Below are 6,192 nucleotides of genomic sequence, written 5' to 3'. Positions count from 1 at the left end.
CCACGCCCCTCGGGCAGCAGGGAGGGGGAGGGGTCTGTGCTCCCCGCTGTGAGACTGGGGAAAGCGTTCCCTCCGTCACATCCACGGGCAGGCTTCCGTCACGAGACCGCCCCGCTGCAGGGCGGGCTGGGAGACCCGCTGGTGGCTGCCCCGGCAGTGATTCTGTGACGGACGGAAGATGGACGAATGCACATCAGGGGACAGCTGGCCGTGGGCTGGTCCTGAAGTGCGACTGGAGTTTGCCAGAGGGCGGTGAAGGGGGTGCTTTGCACTTGGGGGTGTCTGCAGTAATGGGGTCTCCAGCTCGAGGGCCCAGGATGACTGGGTTCTGCCAGGCACCCCTCCACCCCGGGGGTTCCCTGAGGGCCCTATGCACAGTTTATCGTTAGCCACGACAGCCGGATAGGCCAGTGCTGCCACTCAGCGCCCTCCCCCCGACCCCCACCCCCGTCTAAGCGCAGCTCCGTCCTGCCCCTGCTCACACCGGGCGCTGGCCGAGGTCACCGGCCTGAGGACTGGCAGGGCCCAGGTTCCCACCGGGCTGGGCTCCGGGCGCATACAGGCACCGGGGGCTGAGGGAGAGGTGACGGGCGTTACCGCTGTGGTCGGCACGTGGAGGGCGGGCCTGGGGAGCTGGGGGGGGGGGGCGGGGGTGGGGAGTGGAGGGGGGCCTGTGGCCGTGGCCCGAGAACCAGGCAGGGCCAGATCCAGGAGGCGGAGGACTTAACCGAGTGCTCATGGCCAGGCAGCAACAGGGGTGGATGTGCGTTTCAGAAACGTGAAGGCGAGAGAGAGAGAGAGAGAGAGGGGGGGGGGGGGCGAGGGAGAGAGAGGGAGAGGGAGAGAGGGAGAGGGAGAGAGACAAAGAGGGAGAGAGGGAGAGAGAGAGGGAGAAGGAGAGAGAGAGGGAGAGGGGGAGAGGGAGAGGGGGAGAGGGAAAGAGAGAGAGAGAGAGAGAGAGGGAGAGAGAGGGAGAGAGAGAGGGGGGGGGAGAGAGGGAGAGAGAGAGGCCAACTCCGAAGACAGACGTCGCCGCCTCCCTCCCAAGCCGGGCCCACACGGGCTCCCAGAGGCAAAGCATGTGGTCAGGGGCCAGCTGGGCAGGGCTCGCACCCAGAGTTACCCTAGTGGGGCCCGCCCCCAGCTTGAGGTGGGGCTGGGAGGGCAGCCTCGGTGCTCCAGCTAAAACCGGCTTCTCCATGTTACGTGGGGAGCGAGGGAGCGGGCACGTGGGCTCCTTAGCCTCTCCTGCGTGTGGGGCTCCCGGGCGCCCGGGCGGACGGTCTCGGTTAGTCTTGCGCCAGGAGGACGCTGCGGAGAGGGCTCTGCCCGGTCAGACAGGCAGCGGGGCGGCGCTCGCTCCCCGGTTCCTCCCAGGATGCCCCCCGAGCTGTGTCTGCCGCCTGCCACCCTGCCACACCCCCTGCAGGTGCCGGGCCGGGGGGTCCCCGCCCCGTGAGCAGCCGCGGCCTGTCCTGGACCGTCAGCAGCGACGAGGACACTCCCTCTGGGGAAGCCGGTGCAGGTGTGCCGTTCCTGGGGCTGCCATGACCGAGGGCCACAAACTGGGGGTTACGCGACAGAAATGTGCGGGTGCTCACAGTCGAGGCCAGAATATAGGGGGGCATGGCTGCCAGCCCCCCAACCCCGCGCCTGGTCACTGCTGGGGATCTTTGGGGTTCGCTGGCTTCATCTCCCATCTCTGCCCGCCCCCCCCCCCCCGCCGTCTCCACACGGCTTCTCCCTGTGTGCCAGTCTGTGCCCAAATCTCCCCTTTTCATGAGGACACGAGGCCTATTCGATTAGCCCGAGTGACGCCTGCATTGACCGTTCCTCACGCGGTCCCAGTCTGAGGGCCTGGAGGTCCGGACGCGGTCATACCTTTTTTTTTTAAAAAATATATTTTATTGATTTTGTACAGAGAGGAAGGGAGAGGGAGAGAGTGTTAGAAACATCGGTGAGAGAGAAACATCGATCAGCTGCCTCCTGCACACTCCCTACCGGTCATGTGCCCGCAACCAAGGTACATGCCCTTGACCGCGCAGGCCGACGCTCTATCCACTGAGCCACACGGGCCAGGGCGCGGTCATATCTTTTGGAGGGACACGATGCAGCCCACAAAGGGGGAACCCAGCGGGGCAACTGGCTCCCTCGCCTCCCGGATGACCCCATTAGGAGCATAGGTGCCGGGGCTGGATACGCCAGCTTTGGGGAGCACAGTGGTGCAGTGAACCCCCCGCATTGGGCAGGGTCAGGGGGAGATGGGAGGCGAGGTCGGCTCCTTCAGGGCATGCTGATGCTCTTCATGTGCTGGAAGCTCTGCCAGGACCCACACCTCTCGCAGGAGACACGGGCGGACGTAAAAGCAAGCACAGAAGCCAAGGGGCGTGCGGTGGGATCACACAGAGACGCTCGAGGCCACTGCGGGCGCCAGTGACACGGTCACCGCCCGGGATCGCCGGGCCGGCGTGGCGAGGCTTGCTTACCCCGGGAATGTTGCATCGTTATAAAAAAAGGTTCCATGCCGAAACCGGTTTGGCTCAGTGGATAGAGCGTCGGCCTGCGGACTCGAGGGTCCCAGGTTCGATTCCGGTCAAGGGCATGTACCTTGGTTGCGGGCACATCCCCAGTGGTGGGTGTGCAGGAGGCAGCTGATCGATGTTTCTCATCGATGTTTCTAGCTCTCTATCCCTCTCTCTTCCTCTCTGTAAGAAATCAATAAAATATATTTTTAAAAAAAAGGTCCCAGAAGGAAAGCCAGGCTTGAAAACTGTGGACACAGGCCTGCTGTGAGCGCCCCCCCTGCTGGTCACCAGTGGCACAGCACAGTCCCTGTGGTTCTTAGGAAAATGAACTCGGATTAAAACTAACCCCCCCATCCCCCACGCCCCGTGCTGGGCAGGTTCTGGCGACACCGGGAGTGACTGAGCGTGGCTGGACGGCAGAGCCGGCGTCCAGGTGTGTCGCCCTCCCGGTTCCTCCTCGGAACGCCCCGTTACGGTTTGACACAGACACACGCAGCCCAGAGGCTCCGTTTCGTTCCACTTTTTTATTTTTTACATCTTATTATAAAAAATTTCACTCCTACAGGAAAACGGAAAGAATCGTACAGTCTAGGCCCAAACACCACTCCCTAGGTTGTGCAGTTAATGTTCGCTTCGTTGCGTATCTCTGCAGACCGCTCCCTAAGATTCCAGGGATGCCCTGCTCACTAAAGACACCACACAAAGCGGCACAAAACGGTGTATTTCTCCTCCTCTCGCAGGAGGAGGCTGGAGCGAGAGCAGTTCCCGGCTCGCGAGGTCACACATGGGAGTGGGGCGTGGTTTACAAGGAGATAGCCTGAGCCCACAGCCCTGCTCGTCCCCACCCGTGCCCCCCTCCAGTGAGCGCCCCACCACCCCACGGGCCAGCCCCATGGCAGGAATCAGAAACACTGTCCTGCCCCCAGGGTGTACACAGGACACTTCTGTGTGTGCCACACTGAAGGGTTTGCTGGGACGGGGCGGTGGGGCTGGCTGCATGGAGCGTGAGGTAACTCGTATGGGCGGATGGGAATGTGCAGGAGAAAACAGATGCTCACCCCCCACCCCCCACCCCCGCCCAACCCCGCTCGCCGTGTCCTGACAGCAAAGGCCGGGCCCTAACACACCTGCAACCAGCACGTGTCGCTGCCTGCTGTGCCCTTGTCTACCAGCAGGTGGCGTCTCTGCCTCGCGTGCACCTGCCTCTGCAGGCTCCAGAGTCCCCGCCACCCTGCTTGCACGTGCGCCTCGGGTCTCTGCAGGCCCCTAGAGGAGGCCTGCGTGGCGGGGGGGAGGGGGGGGAGAGGGGCTGGCGGCCGGGCCCACGCTCCTCTCGTGGTCACGGGTGGGGACGTCGGGTGGGGTGGGGTGGGGAGGGGTGGGGTGGGGGGTGTGGAGCGAGCCTCCAGAGTGCATTTTCCAGAAGTGGCATCTCCCCCGCCATCTGCACCGCGTCGGGTCCTGAAAGACAGGGGTGAAGGGAGCTGCAAAGCCGAGCGAGAGCGGGAGGGTGAGGGAGAGGCGGCAGGGGGGCCCTCCTCTGGGCTCACCCCACCCAGCAGGGGCCCAGGCCTGCCCCACACCCTGGTCCACCCCGTCCCCAGGTTCGTGCTGCCCCCTCGTTGAGACCTGGCCACCCCTCTGCCAGAGCTGGCACGGTCCGTGGCACCGTCCTGGGTCTGGGCCGCCTTCCTTATGGTTTCCCAAATGAAGGAGGGCTACCTGAGCGGCCACGGCCCCGGCGGTGGGCGCGATGGGCGCGGGCAGCGGGAGTGCCGCCACTCGGTGGGCCTTTCTGTCTGGTCCCCGAGGAAGCTTTGCACCCGCGTCTGCTCTGACAGGGCCGGAGACCCACCGCTGCCCACCACCGGGGCTGGGGCGGCCCGAAGCCCCTGGAGAACGCCTGCCGGGCCTCCCCTCCAATGGACGAATCACGCCCAGGTTCCCAGGGGCTCAGCAAGCACACCTTGGAGGACAGGGCTGGCCGCCATGGGCCTTCCTGGGACCGGCCGGACCCAGCCCGCCACCCGTTAGTCTCTCGCTCAGGGTCATGCTGGCCTGGGCTTGCTCAGCTTGTAAGTGGCTTGTGTTTCTCTCACATCGATGTTTCTCTCTGTCTCTCCCTCCCTCTCCCACTCTCACTGAAAATCCATGGGGAAAACGCCCTCGGGTGCGGGTTGGTGACGGGGGTGGGTCTGCAGCGACAACCAGCGCGCCCAGCGGAATCCCAGCCCCTGGGGCAGCGGCTCCCTGAGCCCAGCACACCGGACTCCGTGTGCTATGTGACTGACCCCCGCGCTCTGTGATGTGTCATCGCCCCCTTCCTCCCAGACGAGGACCTGAGACACAGAGAACAGAACCGCCTTTCCCACGGAGCCGGAGCCCAGCCGGAGCGGGTCTACCCGGTTCAGACAAGCCCAGGGCATCCAGACTGCAAGGGGGCCGGTCCCCCGGGACCCACAGGGGGGCCCAGACCCCCGGGACCTGGTCGTGTGATGACGGAGGAGCTGCCAGGGCAAAGTGCCCCTGGGGCACTGTTGGTTGAGGCCTCCCGGGCCTGTACTCGGACCCGCCAGGCAAGCCAGCCCGGAAGAGGGGCAGGGTGGGCCCCTGTCGATCCCTGGGGGCCACGGGCACAGGAGCAGTGGGAGAGGCGGAGGGAGCACCGGTGTCGGATCCGGGCTTCCGGCAGGGGACTCAGCCGCACGTGCTCCCGTCTCTTCTGCCCCCTCCCCAGGCCCCCGAGCCACGCCTGGCGCAGCCATGGCCTCACCGAGGTCTGGGAGGCTCCAGGGCTGGGACTGCGGGGACCAGATGGAGACCTGCTGTCTGTCCGCGCCTGTGTGTCCTCATGCCCGGCGGGGACCGGAGCTGCAGAGGGAAGAGAGGGCCGGGGCCTGGGGGGGGGGGGCAGAGGGCAGTGCGGGCACCTCTCAAGCCCCGGCTCGGCGGGCGGCCCCTCCCAGGACGTCAGACGGGCTTTCCGTCGATGAGGCTCGTTTCCCCGGCTGGAACGTGACACTGACCTGCCCCTCAGGGTTCCCGAAGGGAGTGGGTGGGTGGGTACAGGTAGGGGCCCAGCCCTGGCGCACCTCGGCTCGCAGAAGGACTCAGGGACGGTGGGTAGGTGGGCGTGGTCACACTCCGGGCCCAGCTCCCCGCTCTGCCTGTCATTTCCACGTCTATAAACCGGGGATAATAAGTACATTCTCGTCCCAGAATGATGAGAATTAAATGAGATAATTGGTTCAAGTGCTTGGCATATAAGATGATCTTCCTAAATGTCCGCTATTAATGTGCAAAAAATGCACATTCGGGGCCACCCAGGACTCCGGAGTGGAGAACCCCACACCAGTAATGCTATCTGAGAGGGCTCCAAACCACGAGCGTGAACCCTGGCCCGGGGGGGGGGGGGGGGTGGAGAAGCCGCTCCATCGCAGCTCAGAGCAGCAGTTCTGCGTCGGCGCGTCTCCGTTCCTGCCTCAGAGAAGCCCCTTTCCCTGCGACAAGCCGGGGACCCTTCGGGAGGAACTGTCAGTGAGAAAACCCGGTGTGTCCTCACTCGTGACACCCAGCTCACCCTGGGTGAGCTCCACCTGTGTGCCTGGCTGGGTGTGGGGTCTGGGGAGGGTGGGAGGGGTGCCCGGGCCTTTGTCCCTGAGGCTTT

Source organism: Cnephaeus nilssonii (assembly GCF_951640355.1).
Source record: "Cnephaeus nilssonii genome assembly, chromosome: 6".
Classification (NCBI taxonomy): domain Eukaryota; kingdom Metazoa; phylum Chordata; class Mammalia; order Chiroptera; family Vespertilionidae; genus Cnephaeus; species Cnephaeus nilssonii.
Note: the sequence above shows the minus strand (reverse complement) of the source record.